The sequence below is a fragment of the Varanus komodoensis genome, unplaced genomic scaffold (assembly GCF_004798865.1).
Source record: "Varanus komodoensis strain SLA01 unplaced genomic scaffold, ASM479886v1 scaffold746, whole genome shotgun sequence".
Classification (NCBI taxonomy): Eukaryota; Metazoa; Chordata; class Lepidosauria; order Squamata; family Varanidae; genus Varanus; species Varanus komodoensis.
The window spans coordinates 1-14,698 of NW_025336411.1; the positions used below are offsets into that span (position 1 = coordinate 1).

General features: G+C 49.5%; 1 long non-coding RNA gene across 1 annotated transcript in view; it reads left to right on the forward strand.

Annotated features, from left to right (window-relative positions):
- Positions 1-12,106: 12,106 nt before the first annotated feature.
- LOC123034996 overlaps positions 12,107-14,698 on the forward strand; it is a 5,395-nt gene continuing 2,803 nt past the window's right edge. Inside the window, exons 1-2 of the long non-coding RNA XR_006416876.1 lie at positions 12,107-12,308; positions 12,518-12,520. This is a non-coding gene — a long non-coding RNA (uncharacterized LOC123034996). The remainder of the gene's footprint in view (positions 12,309-12,517; positions 12,521-14,698) is intronic.

Here is a 14,698-nt window from a genome sequence, read left to right on the forward strand (position 1 = left end):
CGCCAACCCCATAATGGAGGCGCGAGGGGCCCATCTCTCGCTCCTTCGTCTGCTCAGGGAGATTCCCGATCGGAAAGGAGGGGGAGCAGCAGGGGGAGGCAGGACTCTGAAGCGGCAAGGTTGCCTTGTGTAGTTTCTCAGGTGGAGTGTGGGCACCGGCCGCTTTGGAAGGGGCAGGACGGTTGACAGGAGGGGAGGGGGAGCAGAGGCAAGGCCCAGTCCTTGGCCCAGTGAGGGGGAGCAGATGCCCGGCAGGTCCCCCATCCTGCCCCCTCCCTGAGGGTGGAGCCCCATGGATCCCGCCTGTGTGTTCTCCTATCCCTGCATGGCTGTTGCCGTGTTTCCTTCACTCTTGCCACAGGTCAGAGCACGGCCATCATGTGCGCAGCCCGGCAGTTGTCCTTTCTTCTCCATCAGCAGCCCTGGACAGTGTATCACTCCAGAGCCTTGTGGGGGAGAAATGGCTGTCAGAACACACACACACATACACAAAGGATGTGGAGAATTTGAAGAAAATTCCATAAAGCCTCTAGGCGGGTGAGGAAAGGTACCGCTCCTGAAACGTTCTCAGAACAGGGTTTCCTGGGAAATTTCCCCTCCTGCTGCAGCGGAGATTTCATGAGCTTGCCTGCCAGTCCTCCAGGACTCAGTTTAGTCAAGCGCTTCCCTGCCGGAACAGCGAGGGGCAGCCTGGTGTGGCATGACGGGATTCTGGGGCGGCAAACGCCCGGGAGGCTCCCTGCATTGCAGCCTTCCTGCCTCCACCTTCAGGCAGGGCCCCGTCTTGAACAAGCGCTTTGGGAGCACCATAAAATGGCACCACATTGCTTTTTCTTTTCCGACTTATTCTAGTAGTTTTTGTGAGCATACTAAAGACGTCTTTGATTCAGTAAAGAGGAGACTATCAGGTTTCCAAGGAAAGCCCTTACCAATGCCAGATCTGGTTTTAAACACTATGCATGTAACATTTATTCTATGATATAAAGAATACAGAAGTATAAGAATACCAGTTTGGCAATCATCATCAGCAGCAATATCTAGAGGCCCCATTCACACTCGCATTCATGCAACAGTCACACCCTCGTGATCCATCGGGACTGTGGGGGACCAGTTGCAGCGCTCTTCTTGCACACACGGGAGCTGGAAAGCCCAGACATTTTTTCCTTAAAGCTGACTCTTATCAGGTTAGGCCAACTGGATCGAGCAGTGAACTCCCCTGAGCAGAGCTAACACAGAGAACTGTTAGGCTCGACTCACCTGGCTCAAGATCAGCATAACAGAATGTTATCAGCTGTGTATTAAGTTAGCATAATAGAAGGCTTTGTGTATTGAGTTAGCCTAATAGGAGGTTTATCAGTTGCCCCAGGCATATACAGAGTGTTACTTCAGAAAATGGGCAAGTTTTATCAAAGGCATAAAACTTAAAAGCATAGGCTAACTGTAAACCGCTCCGCTTCTGTGTCAAAATATAGACTAACTGCAAACTGTCTCGCTTCTGTATCATGCTAAGCTCGCTCAGGCCGCCAATAACAATTTTCCATTTGTTTGTAACAAGGTATAAAAACACCGCTGTCCCTCTAATGGGGGCCGGCACTCATCCCATCCTTGCATGAGAGTGCTGGTCCCTGTGCAGGTAATAAAAAAACTCCTCTTAAAAATACCGACTGGTCTCTGGTCTCATCTGTAAAAACCGTGGGACACAACATTTGGAGGCCCCAGCAAGATTTTGAGACCAGCGGTATTGCCTCCCCCGACTCCGGGGACAGGCCCTATAGGCGTTTTTTGCCTCTACCCCGACTCGGTGGGACATCTGACTAGACGAGAGAGGAGTCATCAGTAGGTGCGCACGGCGGTTACCCGCCTTATTCTGTTCTGGATATCTGCAGATCTGGGTATTGGAAAGAAAGGCCTGCTGGACACAGCGTATGGGCGAGACATCGTCCCCCGGCCTCTGTTCTGGTTGTCTGTCTGTGATTTGTCAGGACCACCAGGGTCCGAATATCACCATCAATTTTTCCTTGCAGGTTTCAACGATGGGCCAGGGACGGTCCACTCAGACTGCCCCTTTACAATGTCTCCTGAATAACTTTTCTGATTTTTTCCAAAAGGGCTTCTGGATTTGGAGTCTCTGTGAATTCAGACACACTCCGGACTCTCTGTGAATTAGAATGGACGACTTTTTGACGTAGGGTGGCCGTTGGAGGGCTCTTTCAAACTTCCCCTTTTGCGGGAAGTTCAATCTGTAGTCTATGGGAATCCTGGTCACCCCGATCAGATTCCCTATATAGACATCTGGGTAAATATTGCCACCGAATGGCCTCCCTACATCAGAAGATGTCAACGAAATGGACGGAGATCTAGACCCACCCCACTCCTTGCGGCTATAGGAAGCAGCAGAATCCCCTTTCTCTGAAAAACCACAAGGTCTGATTTCGTTGTTAGAAACAGTTTTTCACACTCATCGCCCCACTTGGAACGACTGCCAGCAACTCTTACAGGTTCTTTTTACCTCTGAGGAGCGCGACCGGGTTCATCTTGAGGCTCAAAAACGTGTCCTCGGCACAGACGGCCAGCCAACCACCGACCCGGGCACCTTAGAGGAGCGCCTCCCAGCCCAACGACCAAACTGGGATCCCAATACCATCCCTGGGGAAGGAGCCCTAACCAGGTACCGCCAACTTCTCTTACAAGACCTCCGTGGCGCAGCCCGGAGGCCCACCAATCTGTCTAAGGTGAGCGAAACTGTTCAGGGACCCCGGGAGTCTCTTGCTGCATACTTGGAACGCCTACTCGAGGCATACGGGCAATATACGCCCATAGACCCCCGGGCACCCGAGAACGCTAGAGCTATCAATATAGCCTTTGTCTCACAGTTAGCCCCAGACATGAGGAAAAAAAAAAAAAGATTCAGAAACTGGATGGGTTTGAAGGTAAAAATCTTAGTGAGTTAGTCATAATAGCCCAGAAGATTTTTAATAACAGGGAGTGGTATTCGGTTTTGGACTTGAAGGATGCTTTCTTCTCCATACCCCTGGCCCCGGTGAGTCATCCCCTCTTTGCTTTCGAGTGGACTGATCCTGACAGGGGCTTCTCGGGCCAACTGACCTGGACCCGGCTGCCGCAAGGGTTTAAGAACTCCCCTACCCTCTTCGACGAGGCACTGAGCAAGGATCTCTTCCCCTTCTGAAACGCGCATCCCGAGGTTACCCTCTTGCAATATGTGGAAGACCTGCTCCTGGCAGCGGAGTCTGCTTCTGTGTGCCCGCAAGCGACACGGGACCTCCTCCGGACTTTGGGTTCTCTAGGTTACCGTGTCTCAGCAAAAAAAAAAAAGGGGGGGGCACAAATCTGTAGGCAAAGCGTAACCTATCTGGGGTACGACCTGAACGGGGGAAGTTGGACACTGTCAGCAAGTAGGGTACGGGCCATCCAGAATATCCCCACGCCCACGACTAAGCGGCAGGTCCAGGAATTCCTGGGCACAGTGGGGTATTGCTGATTGTGGATCCCTGGATTCGCTGAAATAGCCAAACCCCTCTATACTAGTACGGGAGGGAAGGGAGATTCCCTCACCTGGACTGAGATTGAACAGAAAGCGTTTGAAGCTCTAAAGACAGCCGTCACCACGGCCCCGGCTTTGGCGCTGCCCGACCTTCAGAAACCCTTTCAACACTTTGTGGCCGAGGCCCGGGGCATAGCGAAAGGGGTCCTAACCCAGACCTTGGGCCCGTAAAAGTGGCCAGTTGCTTACACAATACCAGGTACTGCTGTTGGACCCCCCCCCCCCCACCCCGCAGGTCACCTTTTCCAAGACGGCAGTCCTTAATCCGGCAACTCTATTGCTGGATGATCGACAAGAGACCGGCGCCAGACCAGATCTGACAGACGTACTGCTAGAACCGCCAGCCCTCGACTTGTTTACAGATGGGAGCAGTTTCGTCAAGAACGGAATCCAGTATGCGGGAGCAGCAGTGATCACCAGCTCCGAGGTAATATGGGCTCAATCCCTGGGATGTGGGACCTCATCTCAGAGGGCAGAGCTTATTGCCCTGACGCAGGACCTCCGATGGGAAAAAGGAAAGACTCTTAACATTTATGCAGACAGCCGGTATGCCTTTGCCACGGCCCATATTCACGGGGCCTTATACCAGGAAAGGGGGCTCTTAACCTCAAGAGGGAAGGACATTAACAACGTGGGGGAAATCATGTCCCTCCTGGAGGCTCTCTGGCTGCCAGAGCGCGTGGCTATAGTACATTGTCCTGGGCACCAACGGGATGACTCAATGGTCAACCAGGGGAATACTTTTGCTGATAAAACCGCTAAGGAAATTGCCCTAAGACCAGTAGGGCCACTGGAGATTCTCCCAGTTCAGCTGCCGCCCCGGACCCTACCTGACCGCCCAGCCTACTCGGAGAAGGAAATCGAGTTAGGAAACAAACTGAGATGCTCGAAAAACTGAGAGGGGATGGCTGCGCCATCCTGATGGGAGGATCTTCCTTCCCCAAACACTCGGCCGAGACCTTCTTCTGAAGTCCCATCTGTTGTGTCCTGCGGTTTTACTGATGAGACCAGAGACCAGTTGGAATTCTCGAGAGAAGAGGTTTATTACCTGCAGGGACCAAACACTCGTTGGAGTGCGGTCTTGAGCAGAAGGAAGGCAGTGTTTTTATACTCTTTTACAACTATGCTTGAATAACAGCAAACAATAGGGGAAAGCCACTGAGCCCCATTTGCACATTTATCATGCTAAAGCAAGCGAGGGTACAAGGGCGTAACGTCTGCGGTTATGCTTGGGCTTTTGTTTTCATCCTTGCGTAGTGTGCACATTCGTTCTTGTTCTTGTTCTCACGCGAACAGGACACCCTGACCATGCTTTTTACCCGTGACAAGCCATGCCCTGGCTGCGTGTTCGATTGTGAGGGGGGGTTACAACATTCCCTACTGGTCTTCTTGGGGAATCGAATCATCGCCGTGGGAGTGGAGAGGATCACCTGGAAGGGTCCTAGCCACCAGGCACCTAGAGTGACAGGGTGAAAGTTCTTTAGCCAGACCCAATCTCCCGGGTTTACACGTGGGGGAGGGTCGGGCGCGGGGTCCGGAGCCTCAGTAGTCTCGCCCATGTTGGACTGAACCCGTCGGCGAATATCGTGCCAGGCGCGATCGAGGGCCTGCAAGGACTCAAGCAAGTTGTGGTTAGACAACTCGGCGCGCGTCTCCTCCGCCAGGCGGGGAAGCAGAGGAGGCGGTTGCCCAAATACAATTTCAAAGGGGGTGAACCCCTTCCTATAAGGGGAGCATCGCGTGCGTAGGAGGGCAAACGGAAGGAGGTCCGTCCAGTGACCGCCAACTTCAAGAGTGCGCCCAAGTCCTTTTCCTTCTGTGAATAAGTTGGCCGTTCAGGAAGAACTTGGGGAGGCAGATGTACCAGGAGGATCTCTAGTGGCCCTACTGGTCTTAGGGCCGCCTCTCTGGCAGTTTTGTCAGCGAAATTATTTCCTTGAGAGACCGGCGACTCATCCCACCGGTGCCCAGGGCAATGAATAATAGCCATGCGTTCTGGCAACCAGAGGGCCTCCATTATTTCTTCCGTGTTTTTTAATATCCTTCCTCCCGGAGGTCAACAGTCCCCTTTCCCGGTACAATGCCCTGTGGACGTGAGCCGCGGCGAAGGCGTACCGGCTGTCCGTGTAAATGTTAGGAGTCTTCCCCTTCCCCCACCGGAGGGCTTGCGCTAGGGCGATGAGCTGCGCCTTTTGGGCTGACGTGCCGTGTCCCAGTGACTGGGCCCATATTACCTCAGATCTGGTGACCACCGCTGCTCCCACATACCGGACGCTGTCCTTGACGAAACTGCTCCCATCTGTAAATAGGTTGTGGGCTGGCGGGCTTAGTGGGACATCGGACAGATCTGGTCTGGTGCCGGTGATAGTGTCGAGGACTTCAGTGCAATCGGGGGCGGGGCCCTCCTGTTCATCCCCCAGCAGGAGGGTGGCCGGATTTAGGACCGCCGTCTTGGAGACTTGGAGAAGGTTACCCAGGGAGGGTCCAACAGTAATACCTGATATTGCGTGGCGCGAGCGTTGGAGATCCAGCGATCAGGTGGGCTTTGGAGAAGGGTCTCTACTGTGTGGGCGCCGATGATCTGGAGGTCCTGGCCCAACGTCAATTTCTTAGCCTCCTTCATTAGGATTGCCGTTGAATACTTTCTGGGCTATTTCCACTAATTCACTAAGTAACTTTCCCTCAAAGCCATCTAACTTCTGATTTTTTTTCCTTTTGATGTCTGGGGCCAACTGTGAAACAAAGGCTATGTTAATTGCCCGCTCGTTCTAGGCTGCCCGAAGGTCTATAGGTGTGTATTGCCTATATGCCTCAAGTAGGCGGGGGATTCCCGGGGGCCTTGAACTATCTCACTTACTTTAGACAAATTACAGGAGGCCCTGTAGAAGAAGTTGGCGGTACCTGGTTAGAGCTCCATCACTAGCACAAGGCTGCCATCTCATGCTAGCTGCTGCTCAGCTATAAATGGAGCTTGGAGGCATGGATGTGAAAAACCATTTCTAGTAACGAAATCAAGCCTTGTGGTTTTTCAGAGAAAGGGGGGTTCTGCGGTTTCCAGTTATAAATCAATCCAACCAATGCAAAAATGCACGCAAAATAAATCCTTTGTTGAACTGGTGTTGCATGAACCTGTTGCTTGCCTAGGCTAAAGAGAAATGTGCTTTCTTCTGGACAATGAGAACAGTTTTACACAATTTCTTATTACAGAGATGATACTCTCTCACATAGATGCAAAATGCACCAACCCATTGTTAACACAAACAAACCTGACCTAACACACATTTCATCTAACAATCAATGCTTGCACATTTAGATGAACATCCTTGGGCATCCTTGGGCTGGCAAATGGGCTCAGTCCCCAACAAACATTAGGCTACTGTAAGGGAAAAAATTTTTTAGCACCATCAATACCAGTAACAACAGTAACAGCAATATCACTATCATTAATATTTGGCAACATTGCAAAAGGAAAAAGGAAACAAAACTTTCTGTTGAACACCAAAGGGAAAAGTAGCCTCAAAGATTTTGAAAAGAAACTCTTCCCACTACATGAGCATGCATGCACACACATACACAGCCCCAGAGTTTCATCCATTCCCTCCCAATCCTTCAGTGGTAACATAGCAAAATAACAAAATGGTATACTCAGAATTCAGAACCTATACCCACACACATATATAAGACCCAGATCCATGTTGCATAGAAAAATAGAAGTTATTGGAGAGGGAAAACTCTTGATGGCTGACACAAATCACATGCTCACAACATTGCTTTTTGGAAGGATTCCCTTCCTAAAAAATCCCCTAGTGACTCATTGAGAGTGCTTAAGGGCCTTTGTTTTAACCCAACCCTTCCCAGGCAGAATTTTTCCTGAGGCAATACAAGCTTTGAACACTCAGAGGACCTCAAATGCCTTACCTCAGTTACACAACTTTTATTTATTTTCAAGACACCAAGATTTCCTTTGAGAGGAGAGGACTAGAGACTCAAAGACTTTCTTTGAGAACTAGTGCAAGCCCTCCTCCAATCTGTGGCTGGAAGTGGAGCTGCTCAAACTTCCCAAAGTATTTTGAACTCTGCACATGCTCAGAGGCTGTGTGCTGCTTTTGCAGTACTCACAAAGTGGTGTTTGTGGTATCTTCCTGCCAGAGCATCCCCCCTTTTCTTGGCTCTGTGGAATAGCCAAGCCCACAGAGTCAAGAAATCCAAATTTTCCAGCACAAATCCCTCCTGAATTCAGTTGGCCAGACCGAATCCAGAGAAGAGGCTGCAGTTACTGTCTCTTTAAATAATGGGAGTGCTCTTAGCAAGGTAGACTATTCCTCTTTTTTTTTTCATGTGTTTTTCTTGTCTTTACTCCAAAAGTTACACATTTCTTCCCATATTTTTTTCCAGTAGAAAAAGTACCAAATCACCATTTACCAAAACTCTTAAAATTCTCTCACATACCAAGCACCGTGCACCCCCTGAATCAAGGAATTCCTGTCACTCTCATTCTCACATGGCATACACACAACATCCAGTTCTATATAACCCCTCTTGCACAAAGGGCTTTCACACAGGATAAGCTTATTGAGCATGTGCAGAAAACTGGGTAGGACCTGTGTTTGCAAGCCCAATTCAAGGGCCACACATTTCCTTACTTCCCAGTTCTGGCTCATATACAAGGAATGGGGGAAGGAAAAAATCCCACACACACATTCCCTGATCATCCCCTTTTTCCCAGCCGGACTCAGGCATGCTTGGGCTCAGGCAAATGACCTCATGAATCTTTCTCAATCAAAGCCAGGTTAACACACGCTCTCATCTCAGGGGCGCGAACACTCATCCACACCCTTGCTTTCAACCATGCCCTGAAGAGGACAGATTGGTGCGGCTGCGTGGGGAGCTTCTATTTCCTGAGGAACCCCAGAACCCACTCTGGACTATGCTTACCTCCCAGAAAGGGGAGCACTTTACAATACAAACAGACAAGACAGAAAACACAGACAGCAACAATAGAACGGGACATAAACCATACTGAGAATTCCAAGTGTCAGTCCAACAAGACAGACGACAAAACATCAACAAGACAGAAGACAAAACAGACAATCTAAACAAAAAAACAACCTAAACAGGAACTGAGGCCGGGGAATGACGTCTCGCCCCCAGACCGGAAAGTGGCCCGTACACTGCGTCCAGCAGGCCTTTCTTTCCAATACTAGATCTGCAGATATTCAGAACAGAACAGATGGCGGGTAATCGCCGTGCGCACTTACCGATTACTCCTCTCTCGGCTAGTCAGACGTCCCACCGAGCCGGGGTAGAGGCATAAGATGCCTACGGGCCCATCCCTGGTGTCGGTGGGAGGCCAGACTGATAGTCTCAAGATCTTGCTGGGGCCTCCAAATGTTGTGTCCCACGGTTTTACTGATGAGACCAGAGACCAGTTGGAATTTTCGAGAGAAGAGGTTTATTCCCTGCAGGGACCAAACACTCGTTGGAGTGCGGTCTCGAGCAGAAGGAAGGTAGCGTTTTTATACTCTTTTACAACTATGCTTGAATAACAGCGAACAATAGGGGAAAGCCACTGAGCCCCATTTGCACATTTATCATGCTAAAGCAAGCGAGGGTACAAGGGCGTAACGTCTGCGGTTATGCTTGGGCTTTTGTTTTCATCCTTGCATAGCGTGCACATTCGTTCTTGTTCTTGTTCTCACGTGAACAGGACACCCTGACCATGCTTTTTACCCGTGACAAGCCATGCCCTGGCTGTGTGTTCGATTGTGAGGGGGGTTACAACACCATCAGGCTACACCCGACTCTGCCAACTGTTCTGCCCCCATTTCTATCTGCCCGGACTATCAACTCTGGCCGATTCCATAACCTCCAGGTGTGCCACGTGTGCCCAAGTTAACGCAGGCGCCAGCCAGCCCTCCACTGCTCAGGGCACCCGACGGCGGGGGCAGCAACCAGGTGACCACTGGGAACTTGATTTCACCAAAATAAAACCAACCCAAGGCAAGTACCGGTACCTTTTGGTTTTCGTGGACACCCAATCTGGGTGGGTAGAAGCCAGAAGTGGGTAGAAAGGGGGAGATGGCAATAATTGTTGCCCGGACTCTACTACACCAGGTAATACCCCGATTTGGTCTCCCCTAGCTCTGGGGTCCGAAAATGGCCCGGCGTTTATCGCCCAAACTTCCAAACTGGTAGCTAAGGCTTTAGGAATTGATTGAAAACTGCATTGTGTCTATCGACCACAGAGTTCAGGGCAGGTGGAAAGGATGAATAGGACTTTAAAGGAAACTTTGACAAAATATACAATCGAAGTGGGCAGTCACTGGGTAGATCTCCTTCCCTTTGCCCTTCTGCGAACGTGATGTCCCCCTTACAGGAAAGGGTTCACTCCCTTTGGGATACTGTTTGGGCGTTCCCCCCCCCCCTTTTTGATTCTCCGCCTCGCAGAGGAGGTGCGGGCCGAACTATCTAACCGAGCCCTGCTTGAGTCCTTACAGGCGCTTGACCGAGTCCGTGGGGAGATCCGCCAGGAGATCCAGCCCAGTGCCGACACTGGGGCCACGAACCACGTGCCTGACCCTCCCTCTCCAATAAAACCCGGGTGATTGAGTCTGATTAAAGAACTTTCACCCCGTTACTTTAGGCGCCCAGTGGCAGGGGCCTTACCAGGTGATCCTCTCTACTCCCACGGTGGTAAGATTGGCTGAAAAACCCCATTGCTTCCACGTGACGCAGATCAAGCCTGCCTCGCCAGAACATTCAGAAAAATGGAAGAATCCACACCAGCCGATGCAGGTGAAGTGGACTTTGCGGACAGACCTCTCCTCTTATGGCATACGACAGAATCCCCCGCCAGTGGCGACCATTCTGACTCACATCCACGACCCCTCTCCTGTTTTTCGGATAGACCTCTGCCAACTGCTTGCCCCCAATGGAACAACCCTAAAACGTCAGCAGCAGCCAAAGGGGGTCGGGTAGGACAGAGGGGGTATGGGTGCGGGAGTGAAAGGTTGGGAAAGAGTTAAAGGGCTGAGGGGTATTACGGCTGCCCATCGGACGGCAGTCCCGAATGCAGAGACGATAGTTTCTTCTATTGCGCTCAATGGGGATGCGAGACATTCGCGACCTGGTTGGAGGGGGAAGGCCAAGGGAAGTCCGGACATATTTCACCTGTCTGAACAAGTGGACAAAGACTTGCAGGAGCTCCATGGCTCCATCAAGTTTTTAGAACAGTCGTTAGATTCCCTTGCTTTAGTAAGAGCAAGTCGAGACCCCTTCTGTTTTGTAGGGCTACCTCAGCAAGGCAGGGGAGGATATTAGGCAGAACAGAAGTTGCAGGTGTTAGATGGAAGAGAGGCAAGGACGTTGGAAGGTTTGTTGAGAGAGGCACAGAAAGTGTATGCAAGGAGAGAGGATGAGGAAAAATGGACTCAAAGGATGGAATGTAGTGGCAAGAGAAGAAATGGGAGTAAGTCAGGTAGAGGATGAGGTCGAGGAAGAAGATTTCAGCCCACACCTAAGGTGTGGTGAATGAATGAAGGATCAAGTGCAGGATGCTATTAGTGTGGAAAAGTTGGGTACTTTAAATGAGAGCTGTGGGGAGGGGAGAGGTTGATTTCTTTCATTAATATGGACAAAGATTAGGAAGGTCAGGGGTCTCCTCATAGGAGGACCCACTGGAAACCTTTAATAAATTTGAAAGTGGAACCATTTGAGAAAGACATGGTATTTATGGTAGGCTCTGGAGCTACCTGCTCCACAATGAATATGATTCCAAATGGAATGCAATTGGGGAAAAGGGGAATTGATTACTCAAGGAGTGGGAGGTAATCTGGTAAAAGTGAAAATATTTGAACCTGCTCAGGTAAAACATGAGCATGGTGAAACCGTTGTGTGATTTTGTACTGTGGGAGCAAATTTGTAACTTGGCAGGGAGAGCTCTCCTAGCTGGACTGGGATTTTTGGTAAAAGGTGTTGCATTGGAGGTAAAGACGAAGCTAATGAGGAGGACCGATTCTGATTTATCTCTAAAACAACAGGCAGCTGGTGCTTGTGAGGCCTGGAAGGAAAATTGAACACTTTGTGGAAAGAAAAAGATGGGGGGGGCATTATGCCTCTCCCTGCAAGAATTAATTGCATTGGACTCGAAAGTGAGCAGGCCATAATTTAACAGCAAGACAGGGCAGATGCCACTGTGACAGGTTCTGCCGGGGTTTGTGTTTATGTTTTTGTGTGTGTTTAACAACCATTTGCCATCTCTGGGTTGTATAATTAAAAGAATCAGAATCCTAGTTTGTCCAGAGGATTCTGAAAAGGTGATAAGTTTGTTTCAAAGCACTAATTGCACTAATACCAGAAGGGCAGAATGTATTCGAATTAAACAAAACTCCAGGAACTAGGTTTCAGGTTAAATTTTAGAAGATAATCTCTGAGGGTCAGGAACCCCCAGAAAATGGGATGGGTTTCATGGGAGGTGGTTGAGGCCCATGAGTGAAGACGTTTGGACAACCACATGTTGCGGATTATAGGAACAGAGTTCAGTGAAACAGGGGGTCAGACTAGATGACCAGAGGAGGACCCCTTTCTAACTCACTTTGTTTCTATGTTTTATCACTCAACTTGTAATGATGTGCAAATGATGCTGCACATCTCCTCTTGAAGGGCTCAGGTGCCCTATGGAGGGAGAACTAAAAGGAAAAGTTTATGAGGCTATGGTGAACAGGAGCATTTTTTATTTGCTACTCCAGTATTTACTGGGGAAGGGGAGTCAAAGAGACGGCTGGCATTAAAAGGATGGAGGAAACAGCCTGTGCAGCCACAGCCCTATTGGTGGACGAAGCCAGGAAATTAGCCACTGGGGAAGCTTTGGTGGTAACAGCGGCACACCCAGTGCAAGCTCTGTTAGCCACCAGGGCTGGAAAGTGGTTAATTGACTCCTGACTTATTAAGTATGAGGCTGTATTGATGAATCAACTAGATTTGATTTTGACTACTGGAGGAGGTGTGAATCCTGTAGATTTCTTGATAGAGGCAGTTGAGACTTGGAGTAAGAGCATGATTGTGTGGTGTTACCAATTGCAGCACCCCAAAACACTTCAAAAGTAGTTGGCCAGAGGAAGGCCACATAATAAAAACAAACAAAACAAAACAAAACACCACAATTATATTGTCCCAGAAGGGAGGGGGGATAAGAACAAAATGAACTTTGTGTAACCCACAGCTAAAATGCTGGCCTGACCTCGAATACAGCAGTCAAAGGGACAGTGGGAACTGGTTTTAGCCACCATGAAAGTTGCAAATGTGCAGGGAGTAAGAACATGGCAAGCCTGTGTGAATCTCGAGCAGATAAGAAACAGACATGGGAAATGTCTGGTCCTTGACAGAAGAAAGGAGTTTTTCTCCAGCACAGGAGGGGGTGCATAAATTGATGTACCGATGCATTAGATGTGTATTAGGTGACCTAATTGGTTACCGAGGGTATAAAATGTTTGGCTCAGGTCTGGGGTCCACCTGGGTTTGCCCCATACCAGGACACAATTAGGGTTGGACGGCTATCAACCTCTCCCTACTTCTAAATCAACGATTTGATTTTCCTGAAGACCAGTAGAGAATGTTAGGCTTGACCCACCTGGCTCAAGATCAGCATAACAGCATGTTATCAGCTGTGTATTAAGTTAGCATAATAGAAGGCTTTGTGTATTGAGTTAGCCTAATAGGAGGTTTATCAGTTGCCCCAGGCATATACAGAGTGTTACTTCAGAAAATGGGCAAGTTTTGTCAAAGGCGTAAAACTTAAAAGGATAGGCTAACTGCAAACCGCTCCGCTTCTGTATCAAAATATAGACTAACCGCAAACTGTCTCGCTTCTGTATCATGCTAAGCTCGCTCAGGCCGCCAATAACAATTTTCCATTTGTTTGTAACAAGGTATAAAAACACCGCTGTCCCTCTAATGGGGACCCGCACTCATCCCATCCTTCCGTGAGAGTGCTGGTCCCTGCGCAGGTAATAATAAAAAAATTCCTCTTAAAAATACCGACTGGTCTCTGGTCTCATCTGTAAAAACCGTGGGACACACAAGAACGTGCTGGTCTTTACCTTGAACACAGGCCCTCTTCTCACCTTCCATTCTCTCTCTGGAGGGCACAGCTGGGCTTATCTTGTCTGTTATGCTCCATTCTCCAACCACTCCCGCCTGCCGCTCAGTTTTCTCAGTCTGTTTCTCAGTCCCATCCTGCCTTTTCATTCTTTTCTTCTCCGTCTTGGGCTTTCAGGAACCCAGGCACAGAGGAACAGTGTGAGGACAGGAAACTGTGGGTGCGAGAGGTCCCCTTTTTGGTTCTTTGCTTCTGACACCGGTTTGTTTTGACCAGATGGTATTTGCTTGTTCTTCTCTCCAATGCAGGGAAAAGTGGAGAAGGTTTTCGAGAAAGGCATATTCCTCAGCCCCTGCAGGTACTTTCCTTCTGCCAGGTGATGGGAGTAAGTAGAATATCACAGAGGCAGAGGAGGAAAACATAGAAACATAGAACAGAGTGAATAAAAGGGGGTCTCCCGGGCCATCTAGTCTGTTCCCTGGCTCCAGCTGGCTTCGTTCAGGACATACCCACCATGGGCATGTCTAGCCTATCTCTGAACACCCTCAATGTTGCGGCCTGAACCACCTTCTGTGGAAGCCCGTTCCATACCCTCGGGGTCCAAACTCTCACGAAGTACTTCCTGGCATCTAAAGGGAACCTGGATTCCCTGAGCTTTGCTGTTTGAGCGTCTTCATCTACAGGGAAGAACAGACCTCTACCCTCCTCCGCATGACACACCCTGGCATACCTGTATGCCGCCACCAGATCCCCTCTGAGTCCCCTCTTCTCTAGGCTGAAGAGACCCAGTTCCCTCAGTCTCGCCTCATACAGCATCCCCTGCATTATCGAGATGCTATCATTTAGTTTTCTACTGTTTGACATTGCTGTCTCACCAGTACCAACTGCATTGTTGATAATTATTTGCTGGAAGGGAAGGATTATAAACGTTATAGGAAATAAAAACAGAGGAGACAGGATCCAGAGGTGCTGAGCTCTCTGCACTCTATATCGAATACATCTTGTTTAATGGTTTGGTGTAACCCTGCTTAATAACAAGG